General features: G+C 49.9%; 1 non-coding gene across 1 annotated transcript; it reads left to right on the top strand.

Moving 5' to 3' along the window:
- The first annotated feature begins 3,643 nt into the window (after positions 1–3,643).
- On the top strand, positions 3,644–3,834 carry LOC129544868 (U2 spliceosomal RNA). Its single transcript, XR_008683609.1, has one exon. It is a non-coding gene; the product is annotated as a U2 spliceosomal RNA (small nuclear RNA).
- Positions 3,835–12,385: the final 8,551 nt, after the last annotated feature.

Below are 12,385 nucleotides of genomic sequence, written 5' to 3'. Positions count from 1 at the left end.
TGCAGGAGGAGGGATGGGAGGCAAGACGAGGTCCAAGAGCAGCGTCCAGCAGGGAATGACAGACATGTATTTCAAATTCCAGCTTTGCTTCCTCAAGAATATATTGGAGAGGGAATTCCCTGGTGGTCCAGTGGTTACAACTCCTTTCTTCCACTGTACAGGACACATGTTACATCCCTGGTTTTGGAAATAACATTCCAAGGCCAAGAAAAGAAAGAATAAAATGGAGAAAACACACCCTACTACTTAGAATGAATGTGAAAAGAAAAACAATGGGTAAGGGCCCCTTAGAGACCCTTTTCTCCGGCCAGGGGCCCTTTCAGAGGCGACTCATCCAAAACCGGATCCCAGAGCCCAGGCCAGGGTGGAAAAGGAGTGCATGCTGCCCCCTGGTGGATGAATCTGTTACTGCCCAAATCTGAAGTAAAGTGGAGGAGTGAAGTTGGACAAGCTCCTTTCCTTCCTTCTGGGGTCTTTTTGTTTGTTTCTTTTTCTGGCCGTGCCACCCAGCTTGTGGGATCTTAGATCCACTACTAAGTATTGAACCCTTGCAGTTAGGAGTGAAAGCCTGGAGTCCTAACCATTGAAGAGCCAGGGAATTTCCCTGGAGTCTTCCTTTCAGATAGGACCTTCACTACAGTTTGAGGTTGGGAATGGAAAAGCCACCCTATTCAAGTGGTTTTTGTGGAGGTAAGATGAGATGTAAATGAACATTTTCTGAGCAGGAAATCTGATTTCAGTGACTTTCTTATGCTTTGACTGAGGGCGTAATAGCTGGTGCTGGGAAGGCAGAGGTGGGAGGAGGCTGGAGGGTGGAGAAGGTTGTGAAGAGGCAGTTGCAGCAGGTTGTGGTGTCTTAGGAGACAGATCCAATCGGGGACAGATTCCAGCATCCATCAGCACAGGGGACTGGCACTTGGGGAGATCTTGGCCTCAGGAGGGGCCTTGGGTGATCAGGAAGCATCAGCAGCCAGAGCCCCAAGAGGGTAACAGTGCCATGGGAGCAATAGCCAACAGTTGCCAGATGGGAGGAATATCCCCACCAGAGAGACAGGGAGGTAAGTTGACGGGAGAGAGCCAGGCTCACACTGTGCAGGGAAATTGCTGTAGGCCAGTTATCCGAGCTGAGGGATTCTTTAGAGCTTTCACAACAGGGGCCAATCCCCAGAGACCTTACATGTTTGATTCAGCTTATTTAAAATGTATTTACTTTCTGGCTCTTTCGGGTCTAAGTTGTGACACACAGGCTCCAGAGCACTCAGACTTACTTGCCTCCATGCATGGGGGAATCTTAGTTCTGGACCAGGAATCAAACTGTGTCCCCTGCACTGGGAGGTGGATACTTAACACTGGACCACCGGGAAGTCCCTGATTCAGCTTCTTGATTTCATAGATTTCTGTCAAGTCACCCATGCTGTTGGGCCCACATGCATGCTCAAATCTGGGAATTTGTCAGAATCATCTGGAGGATTTGATAAACAGAGAGCTGGGACTCCTTTCAAAACGTCTGATTCAGAAATTTGCAGACTTTCTCAGACCCACCCTAAGCACAGTATACATTGTCTCCTTGGACCCTCACCCAGTCACTCAACACATATTCATCAAAACCCAAGGACATTCAGAGCACTAGGTGCTGAGAACAGACCAGCGAACAGAAGGTTTCCCATCAGGGTGAAAGTCCAGCACCGACGGCTGTGTATTTGTGAATATACCTGCATTCTCTGCGTCTGTGTCATATCCACATGTGCATCTATGCCATGTGAGCATCATGGTGTCAAAGCCACTTGGCAGCCAACAGAAGTCCAAGACCAGGGAGAGCGGGGTGTGAAACAGGAGGCTCAGGGTGAGGAGGTGTAGATAGTTTGCAAGACTTCAAATGGAATCATTTCTATTTTACAGGCAAGAAGTGACTTTCCCCAGGAAATACTCATTAAGACCTTCCGATGTGCTGCATTTCCTCCTGTAGCTTCACAAGTACCCTCATCAGAGAGGCATTCTTACCATCCCCAATTAAAATATCAGAATCCCTGGTTTAAAAAACCTGAAGCCCCAGTGGTGAGCAGGATTCTTGAATGGACATACTTTTTTTCACATTAGGCAAGATGCTTCACCTCCTAGCAATTCCATCTTTAACAGTGCTTTTAAGAAATATGTGAGGCACATACTTAACTTTTTTTTAATTTGTCCACACTGTGTGGCTTTGGGGATCTCAGTTATCCAACCAAGGATGGAATGCAGTCTCCCACAGTGAAAGCACTGAGGCCTAACCACTGAACCACCAGGGAATTCCCTCCTGCAGGTAAATGCAAACATTCTTAGGCATATAAAAAAACGAAGAGAAGTGGGTGAAATTAAGTTTAGTATGTTCTTTAACTCAAGTATCTCAGAAAGCCTCCGGTCGTCAGTGGTTAGAGCTCCATGTTTTCAGTGACAAGGCAGGGAGGGTTCCATCCCTCCTCAGGGTTCTTGCAAACCCTGGGGCACACACCCTCCCCCGACCACACACACACACAAAACAGATATCTAAAATATCATTTCAATATGTAATTAATATCAACATTACACAGATATTTTACAATTTTTAATACTAAGTCTTTGAAATCCCATGTGTTTTTTCCACTTTCAGTACCTCTGAATTGGGCGGAACCACCTGTCCAGGCTCCCTGGCTGCATGTGCCTAGTGGCTGTGACAGCTCAGATCAACAGAATGTTTCCTGCTGTTTAGTCACTAAGTAGTATCCGACTGTTTGGGACCTTGTGACCCACCAGGCTTCTGCGTCCATGGGATTTCCCAGGCAAGAATACCAGCGTGTGTTGCCATTTCCTTCTCCAGGGGACCTTTCCGACCCAGGAATCGAATCCACGTTTCCCGTTTTGCAAGAGGATTCTTGACAATCTGAGTCACCAGCGAGGCCCACAGCTGAGGAGGGGCAGGGAAACGAGAGCCTAGGCGGAGGGAGCTTTCGGTAGGAAGCCCGGGATCGGTTTGGTTCGTAGAAGAACCGAAGGACAAGGGCGCTGGGGTTGGAGTGAACCCCTCCCGCGGCCCGGCCCCGCCCTCCGCATCCACACGCCCCCTCCCTTCCCCACCGTGGGCCATCCGCCTTCCGCCGGGCAGGGAAGCCTCCTCCAGACGCCCGACCCTACGGAGCCCCTCTCTCCGCAGGCGGAGGCCTGTGGACCACACTGCAGGCCGGGCCTTTCCGGCGAGTCAGTCTTGCGACCTTGTCTTCAGGAAACTTCTCGGCCAACAGCTCGCCGCACGGGTCCCGCTCGCCGCCCACCCCGCAGCCCCTCCGGCCGGGTCTCTCCTCTCCACTAGCCCCGAGGAGGGCTCCCCTGCCGCAGCCCCGAGGCCATCCCCGGGGCGCTGCGGTCCCGCCGAGGCCACGCCTTCTTGGCGACAGAGGGCGGGGCATGCAGATTCCAGCCGGCCGAACGAGAACGTCAAAGTCCGGGCAGATGCGGGATTTCTCTTTTCCAATGTGGAGAACACAACTTCTGCTGGAGAGTCGGGTGTAGTTCCGCCATCGCACGGTCAAGAAGGCAAAGGAAGGGAGCCCTGGAGGGAGCGGGGACCCGGTCACACTGAGTGTAACATGCAGGCCAGCAGGACGGTGACAGCGACGGGCGGTGGCCCAGCATCGCTTCTCGGCCTTTTGGCTAAGATCAAGTGTAGTATCTGTTCTTATCAGTTTAATATCTGATACGTCCTCTATCCGAGGACAATATATTAAATGGATTTTTGGAGCAGGGAGTTGGAATAGGAGCTTGCTCCGTCCACTCCACGCATCGACCTGGTATTGCAGTATCTCCAGGAACGGTGCACCCCCTCGGGGACACTTACGGAAGTACCTAAAGGCAGAAACTAGCTCTTTTGTGCATTTGACTAAATCAGGAAATTAGCTTCTTAGGTTTTTCTACAATGCTTGTGGGGGTACTTTTGTGGTACCTGCTTAAACCTGTATTTCTCTGAAAAGATACCTCTTTCTGGATTAAAGTCTTGGAAGAAGGTCTTTCCATTTTCATTTCTCACTTGATACAAACTACAAAACCAGCTGGTTGTCCAGGCTTGCACTTGATATTCCCAGTCTGTCCTGATGCCATCCTCAAGATAAAACCAGAGCACTAGCTTGAATCTTCCGTGTCTATGCCCCCACCTTCTATTGAGGTCTCGAAGGTTACTCCTGTGTCTTCAAGCAGTTCTGGCTGAGAAACACCCAATTCCACTTGGAGTCTAGGTTAAATTGATGGCTTTCCACTCAAGTGTGTGGGTGATACCGGGCTTTCATTTATCCAGGTGACTGACTGACAAGGAGAGGTCACTGCCACTGACAAAGTTGTATTGTTCCTTAGAGTTCCCAAGAGAAGAAGGCCTAAAGTAAGACCTCCATGTCTTTTGGATACACAAGGCAGGCTTTTGAGGTTAGCACAAAGTTCAAATCATGAATAAGCCAGAATGAGTGAAAAAGCCAGCTTAAAACTCAATATTGGACTTCTGTGGTGGCCCAGTGATTAAGAATTCGCTTGCCAACAGCAGGGGATTGGTTCAATTCATAGTCCAGGAAGATTCCACATGCTCTGGGGCAACTAAACCCTTTTGACACAACTACTGAGCCTGTACTCTAGAGCCCATGAGCCACAATTAGAGAGTAGCCACCCACGACCCCCGCCACGCTCGAAAGTAGAAAAGCCTCATGCATCAATGAAGACCCAGTGCAGTCAAAACTAAATAATTAATTTTTTAAAAACCTCAATATTAAAAGCACTAAGATCATGACATCTGGTCCCATCACTGCAATGGCTAATTGAAGGGGGAAAATGTGGAAGCAGTGACAGAGCATGGAAATCAGAAGATGATTGTGTCTTGGCAGGAAAGCTATGACAAACCTAGACAGTGCGTTCAAAGCAAAGACATCACTTTGCTGTTGGGCAATGGTCCCTACAGTTAAGGCTGTGCTCTTTCCAGTAGTCATGTATGGATGTGAAAGCTGCACTATAAAGATGCCAGAGGCCAGAGAACTGAAGCTTTGGAACTGTGGGGCAAGAGAAGACTCCTGAAAGTCCCTTGGAAAACAAGATCAAACCAGTTCGTCTTAAAGGAAATCAACTCTGAATTCTCCTTGGAAGGACTGATGCTGAACCTGAAACTTCAATAGTAGGACACCTGATGGGAAGAACCCATTCATTGGAAAAGACCGTGATGCTGGGAAAGATTGAAGGCAGAAGGAGAAGGAAGACAGAGGATGAGATGGTTGGATGGCATCACCGAATAAATGGACATGAGTTTGAACAACTCCAGGAGATAGTGAAGGACGGGGAACTCTGGCGTGCTGCAAGCCACAGGGTCGCAAAGAGTCAGACAGGACTTAACAACTGAGCACCAAACAACACCAAACAGTGTCCTCTATGCCAGGACATTTTAGTAAATGGATGTTTGGAGCAGGGAGTTGGACTAGAACCTTGCTCCGTCCGCTCCACGCATTGACCTGGTATTGTGGCGCCTTCAGGAACGGTGCTCGCCTCTCAGGGAAAAGAGAAAGTATGAAGCACAGGCTCGCTGCCTCTTTGCCAGTGTCTTCCTCGTTCTGCGCTGGGTCCTGTCTCACGTGAAGGTGTCTGTTTTGTTTCACCAGCGTGTGATTTTCTGTTGCCCCGTGGGGGCGGTTTACTTAGGAGTCCTGTTTCTTGTGAGGGTCACATCCACAGACCAATATGTAAATTTTCCTTTAACTTTCAAACCATTGTAATAAGGAGGTGTCCAGATCATTTACTACTTTTGTTTATTTTTCATATGGGATTATTTCTGCTATCCTGTGGACAAGGCACTGCTCCCAACACCTAACAGATCTCTGAAACAGTGTGGCTTTGCTGGTGTCCCCAGGGGAAGACTCTCAGCTCTAGGAATGATTTACATTCTCGGCTTCACCCAAGTGTATTTTCCCTAAAAGAAGAAACTGAAGAACAGAAAGGCTAAGTAACTTGTGAAAGTCACCCAGCTAGAAATTAGTGGGCTGTGAACACATTGTTTCCTCCACACTCTTTGAAACTTCCTAGGTCCTCTCTTACATCTCCTGGGCCTCTCACCCAAGAGGGAACCTGTCACTTGATTAAAGATAAGAGAGCTGAAACTGGCAGTCTCTCCCCCATCCTTCATCCTTTGCCTTTGCCAGGAAAGGCGTTGATAAACAAATGGCAAGGAGGAGGTGGGACAAGGTGGGGGTGAAGGAAGGGACCCAGTTTATCAGGGCATCACCGGGGCCGGGCCCAGTCCAGTATCCTTTAAATGGGAACTCCAGTCCCCATTGCCACATCCGGCCTGGAGCCCATGGAGTCATTTTGTTTCCTGGCAGCCTCATTTCTGCAGACCTTTCTGTCCAGAAGATCACAGCCCAGGACAGAGTGCACTGGAGGATTCCCTAGAGAGGACAGTCAAACGTTCTTACTTTGAGCACTCATGGATGTAGTGCCTGCCAGGTTGAAGGCCTCGGTGAAATGGATAAGGACCTGCCCTCATAGAGTGGACATTATAGTAAGAAATAGGGAGAGGCAGACAGTGACTCAAGAGGGTCATTTCAGATAGTGACATAAGCCATCGAGGAAAATAAACAAGGAAATGTGCTGGATAGTGACCAGGGGGAGAGCTACTTTACATGGAGGAGGGGGTTGCTCATGAAGGCTTTTCCAATGGTGACATCAGAGGCAAGTTTAAGTGGCCAGGAGGCAAGGAAGCATTCCAGACAGAAGGACAGACTAGCTGGGACTTACCTGCTTCCTCCTATTGGCTCCCTGACCTGGGTCAGATTCCAGCTGCTGAGTGCAGGTTCTTCCTCAAAGCTGTGTCCCCACCAGACTAAGTGCTAAGCCCAGAAGCAGGTTCTTCACAGACACAGCCCCGCAGTGCCCAGCACTGTGCTGACACACAGTAGGCAATTGGGAAATCTTCCATGATTCTTGACTACATGATGGATTGACTAAATGTATTCAAGACTTTCCTTGAGTGTGGGAACCAAGCACCCAGCCTTAGCTGGGAGTTTCCCGGTGTGTGGTCCCTGACATCTTGGGGGTTGGGAGGGATATCGAAAAACCCTATACTTCCAGGCCAGGTCTGGGTAATACTGAACCCTCAGGCCTTTACAGGGGAAGAGGGATTTCTTAGAGGAGAAAAACAGAGGCCATGGGAGGGATGACCCTGGAGAGAGAGGCCCCCCTCAAGGCCTGGTGGGCTGAACCCTGGGCTCATCATGAGTCTTGTCCTGACAAGTGAACTGGCTTGGAAAAACCACCTCCTCCCTTGGAGCATTGGTTTCCTCCGCATGTAATGAGGGGCTTAGATGATTCCAGGTCGCTTTCCCCAGGACAACCAGGCCTGGAGTAGGGGAGGGTATAGGATGGGTGGAGCTCACCTGGGAATCAGCTGAGGACATCCTTGTCTCCACCGCATCCCCACCAAGTACCTGTCTGAGAGCACACTGAAGGGAGGAGAGGAGTCTGCAGGAGGAGGGACGGGAGGCGAGACGAGGTCCAAGAGCAGCGTCCAGCAGGGAATCACAGAGACACGTGTTTCAAATTCCAGCTTTGCACCCTCAAGAATAAATTGGAGAGGGAATTCCCCTGTGGTCCAGGGTTACAATTCTGTTCTTCCACTGTACAGGACACAGGTTACATAACTGGTTTGGGAAATAAGATGCCAAGGCCGAGAAAAGAAAGAATAAAATGGGGAAAACACACCCTACTACTTAGAATGAATGTGAAAAGAAAAACTGGGTCGGGGGGGGCGGGGAGCTTAGACACCCTTGTCTCCGGCCAGGGGCCCATTCAGAGGCAACGCATCCGAAACCAAGTCCCAGAGCCCAGGCCAGGGTGGAAAAGGAGCAGATGCTGCCCCCTGGTGGATGAGTCTGTCACTGCCTAATTCCCAAGCAAAGTGGTGTGGTGTTGGACAGGTTCTTTTCCCTCCTTCTGAGGATTTTTGTTAGTTTCTTTTTCTGGCCATGCCACCCAGATTGTGGAAGATTAGATCCCCTACCGAGTATTGCCATAATCTTCGTTTTCTGAATGTTGAGCTTCAAGCCTAACTTTTCACTCTCCTCTTTCACTTTCATCAAGAGGCTTTTTAATTCTTCTTCACTTTCTGCCATAAGGGTGGTGTCATCTGCATATCTGAGGTTATTGATATTTCTCCCGGCAATCTTGATTCCAGCTTGTGCTTCATCCAGCCCAGCATTCCTCATGATGTACTCTGCATATAAGTTAAATAAGCAGGGTGACAATATACAACCCGGACGTACTCCTTTTCCTATTTGGAACCAGTCTGTTGTTCCATGTCCAGTTCTAACTGTTGCTTCCTGACCTGCATACAGGTTTCTCAAAAGGCAGGTCAGGTGGTCTGGTATTCCCATCTCTTTCAGAATTTTCCACAGTTTATTGTGATCCACACAGTCAAAGGCTTTGACATAGTCAATGAAGCAGAAATAGATGTTTTTCTGGAACTCTCTTGCTTTCTCCATGATCCAGCAGATGTTGGCAATTTGATCTCTGGTGCCTCTGCCTTTTCTAAAACCTGCTTGAACATCTGGAAGTTCAAGGTTGGCTTGAAGCTCAACATTCAGAAAACGAAGATCATGGCATCTGGTCCCATCACCTCATGGGAAATAGATGGGGAAACAGTGGAAACAGTGTCAGACTTTATTGTTGGGGGCTCCAAAATCGCTGCAGATGCTGATTGTAGCCAGGAAATTAAAAGACGCTTACTCCTTGGAAGGAAAGTTATGACCAACCTAGATAGCATATTAAAAAGCAGAGACATTACTTGGCCAACAAAGCTCCATCTAGTCAAGGCTATGGTTTTTCCCGTGGTCATGTATGGATGTGGGAGTTGGACTGTGAAGAAAGCTGATCGCCAAAGAATTGATGCTTTTGAACTGTGGTGCTGGAGAAGACTCTTGAGAGTCCCTTGGACTGCACGGAGATCCAACCAGTCCATTCTAAAAGAGATCAATCCTGGGTGTTCATTGGAAGGACTGATGCTAAAGCTGAAACTCCAATACTTTGGCCACCTCATGCGATGAGTTGACTCACTGGAAAAGAGTCTGATGCTGGAAGGGATTGGGGGTGGGAGGAGACGGGGACGACAGAGAATGAGAAGGCTGGATGGCATCACCGACTCGATGGACATGAGTTTGAGCAAACTCCGGGAGTTGGTGATGGACAGGGAGGCCTGGCGTGCTGTGATTCATGGGGTCGCGGAGAGTCGGACACGACTGAGCGACTGAACTGAACTGAACTGAACTGACCAGGTATTGAGTGCTTCCCTTTGGCAATGAAAGCCTGGAGTCCTAACCACTGAACTGCCAGGGAATTCCCCTGGAGTCTTCTTTGCAGACAGGTCGTTCACTACGGTTTGAGGATGGGAATGGAAAAACCACCCTTTTCAAGTGTTTTTTGTAGAGGTACGATGAGATGTAAGTGAATATTTTCTGAGCAGGGAATTTGATTTCAGTGACATGCTTTTCCTGAGGGCCTGATAGCTGGTGCTGGGATGGCAGAGGCCTGAGGAGGCTGGAGGGCGGAGAAGGTTGTGAAGAGGCATTTGCAGCAGGTTGTGGTGTCTTAGGAGACAGATCCACCCAGGTACAGATTGCAGCTTCGATCTTCACAGGACAGTGGCACCTGGGGAGACCTTGGCCTCAGGAGGGGGCTTGGGTGATAGGAAGGAACAGCAGTCAGAGCCCCAAGAGGGTGACATGCCTTGGGAGCAACAGGCAACAACTTCGAGGGGGGAGGAGCAAGCCCACCAGAGAGCCAGAGGCGAGTGGAGGGGAGAGAGCCAGGCTCACGCTGCCCAGGGAACTTGCTGTCCGCCAGGTATCCGAGCTGAGGGACTCTTTAGAGCTTTCACAACAAGGGCCAATCCCCAGAGACCTTACATGTTTGATTCAGCTTTTTAAAAATGTATTTATTTTCTGGCTCTTTCGGGTCTAAGTTGTGACACACAGGCTCCAGAGCACTCAGACTTACCTGCCTCCGTGCATGGGGGAATCTCAGTTTCAGACCAGGAATCAAACTGTGTCCCCTGCACTGGGAGGAGGATACTTAACCACTGGACCACCAGGAAGTTCCTGATTCAGCTTCTTGATTCTATAGATGTCTGTCAAGTCACCCATGCTGTTGGGCCCACATGAATGGGTGCATGCTCAAATCTGGGAATTTGTCAGAATCATCTGGAGGACTTGATAAACAGAGAGCTGGGACTCCTTTCAAAATGTCTGATTCAGAAATTTGCAGACTTTCTCAGACCCAGCCTAAGCACAGTATACATTGTCTCCTTGGACCCTCACCCAGTCACTCAACACATATTCATCAAAACCCAAGGACATTCAGAGCACTAGGTGCTGAGAACAGACCAGCGAACAGAAGGTTTCCCATCAGGGTGAAAGTCCAGCACCGACGGCTGTGTATTTGTGAATATACCTGCATTCTCTGCGTCTGTGTCCGTATCCACATGTGCATCTATGCCATGTGAGCATCATGGTGTCAAAGCCACTTGCAGCCAACAGAAATCCAAGTCCAGGGAGAGCGGGGTGTGAAACAGGAGGCTCAGGGTGAGGAGGTGTAGATAGTTTGCAAGACTTCAAATGGAATCATTTCTATTTTACAGGCAAGAAGTGACTTTCCCCAGGAAATACTCATTAAGGCCTTCCGATGCGTTGCATTTCCTCGTGTACCTTGACAAGTACCCTCATCAGAGAGGCATTCTTATCATTCACAATTACAATATCGGGACTCCTGGTTTGAAACTCCTGAGGCCCCAGTGGTTAGCAGATACTTGAATGCAAATCCCTACTTCTTTTCACATTATGTAAGACGTTTAGCCTCTCAGCAATTCCATCTGTAACAGTGCTTTCAAGAAATATGTGAGGCACACACATAACTGCTCTTTTTTTTTTTTAATTTGGCCACACTGTGAGGCTTTGGGGATCCCAGTTCTCCAACCTAGGATGGAAACTGGACTCCCGCACTGAAAGCACTGAGGCCTAACCCCTGAACCACCAGGGAATTCCCTCCAGCAGGTAAACGCAAACATTCTTAGGCATATAAAAAAATAAAGAGAAGTGAGTGAAATTAAGGTTAATATGCTCTTTAACTCAAGATATCTCAGACATTCTCTAGTGGTCAGTGGTTAGAGCTCCATGCTTTCAATGACAAGGCAGGGAAGTTTTTATCCCATTCCTCCTCACGGTTCTTGCAAACCTGGGGCACACACCCTTCCCCCCAACCAGATATCTAAAATATTTAAATATGTAATTAATATCTACATTACAGAGATATGTTACAGTTTTTAATACTGAGTCTTTGAAATCCACTTGAAAGTGGAAACCTTTGAATTCTTGGTACCTCTGGATTTAGCTGCATGTGGCTAATGGCTGTGACAACTCAGATCAACAGAATGTTTCTTCTGGTTTTTAGTCTCTAAGTAGTGTCTGATTCTTTGGGACCCTGTGACCCGCCAGGATCCTCTGTCCACTGGATTTCTTAGACCAGAGTGGGTTGCAATTTCCTCCTCCAGGGGATCTTCCGACTCAGGAATCGAACACAGGTTTCCCGCCTTGCAGGCAGGTTCCTGACAGTGTGAGCAACCAGCGAAGCCCACAGCTGAGGAGGAGAGGTAGGGAAACTAGGTCCTAGGCGGGGGGAGCTTTCGGTAGGAAGCCCGGGATCAGTTTGATTCGTAGAAGCACAAAAGGACAAGGGCGCTGGGGTTGGAGTGAACCCCTCCCGCGGCCCGGCCCCGCCCTCCGCATCCACACGCCCCCTCTCTCCCCACCGTGGGCCATCCGCCTTCCGCCGGGCAGGGAAGCCCCCTCCAGACGCCCGACCCTACGGAGCCCCTCTCTCCGCAGGCGGAGGCCTGTGGACCACACTGCAGGCCGGGCCTTTCCGGCGAGTCAGTCTTGCGACCTTGCCTTCAGGAAACCTCTCGGCCAACAGCTCGCCGCACGGGTCCCGCTCGCCACCCACCCCGCAGCCCCTCCGGCCGGGTCTCTCCTCTCCACTATCCCCGAGGAGGGCTCCCCTGCCGCAGCCCCGAAGCCGTCCCCGGGGCGCTGCGGTCCCGCCGGAGCCACGCCTTCTTGGCGACAGAGGGCGGGGCATGCAGATTCCAGCCGGCGCTTCCGCCCGAGATCGTCAAAGTCCGGGCAGATGCGGGATTTCTCTTTTCCAATGAGGAGAACACAACTTCTGCTGGAGAGTCGGGTGTAGTGCCGCCATCGCACGGTCAAGGAGGCAAAGGAAGGGGGCCCTGGAGGGAGCGGGAACCCGGTCACACTGAGTGCAACATGCAGGCCAGCAGGACGGTGACAGCGACGGGCGGTGGCCCAGC

Source organism: Moschus berezovskii, chromosome 20, assembly GCF_049115385.1.
Source record: "Moschus berezovskii isolate FMDL1 chromosome 20, NW_MosBer_1.0, whole genome shotgun sequence".
Taxonomy (NCBI): Eukaryota; Metazoa; Chordata; class Mammalia; order Artiodactyla; family Moschidae; genus Moschus; species Moschus berezovskii.
The sequence above is the reverse complement of the archived record's forward strand: the minus strand, read 5'-3'. Positions and strand labels throughout refer to the sequence as shown.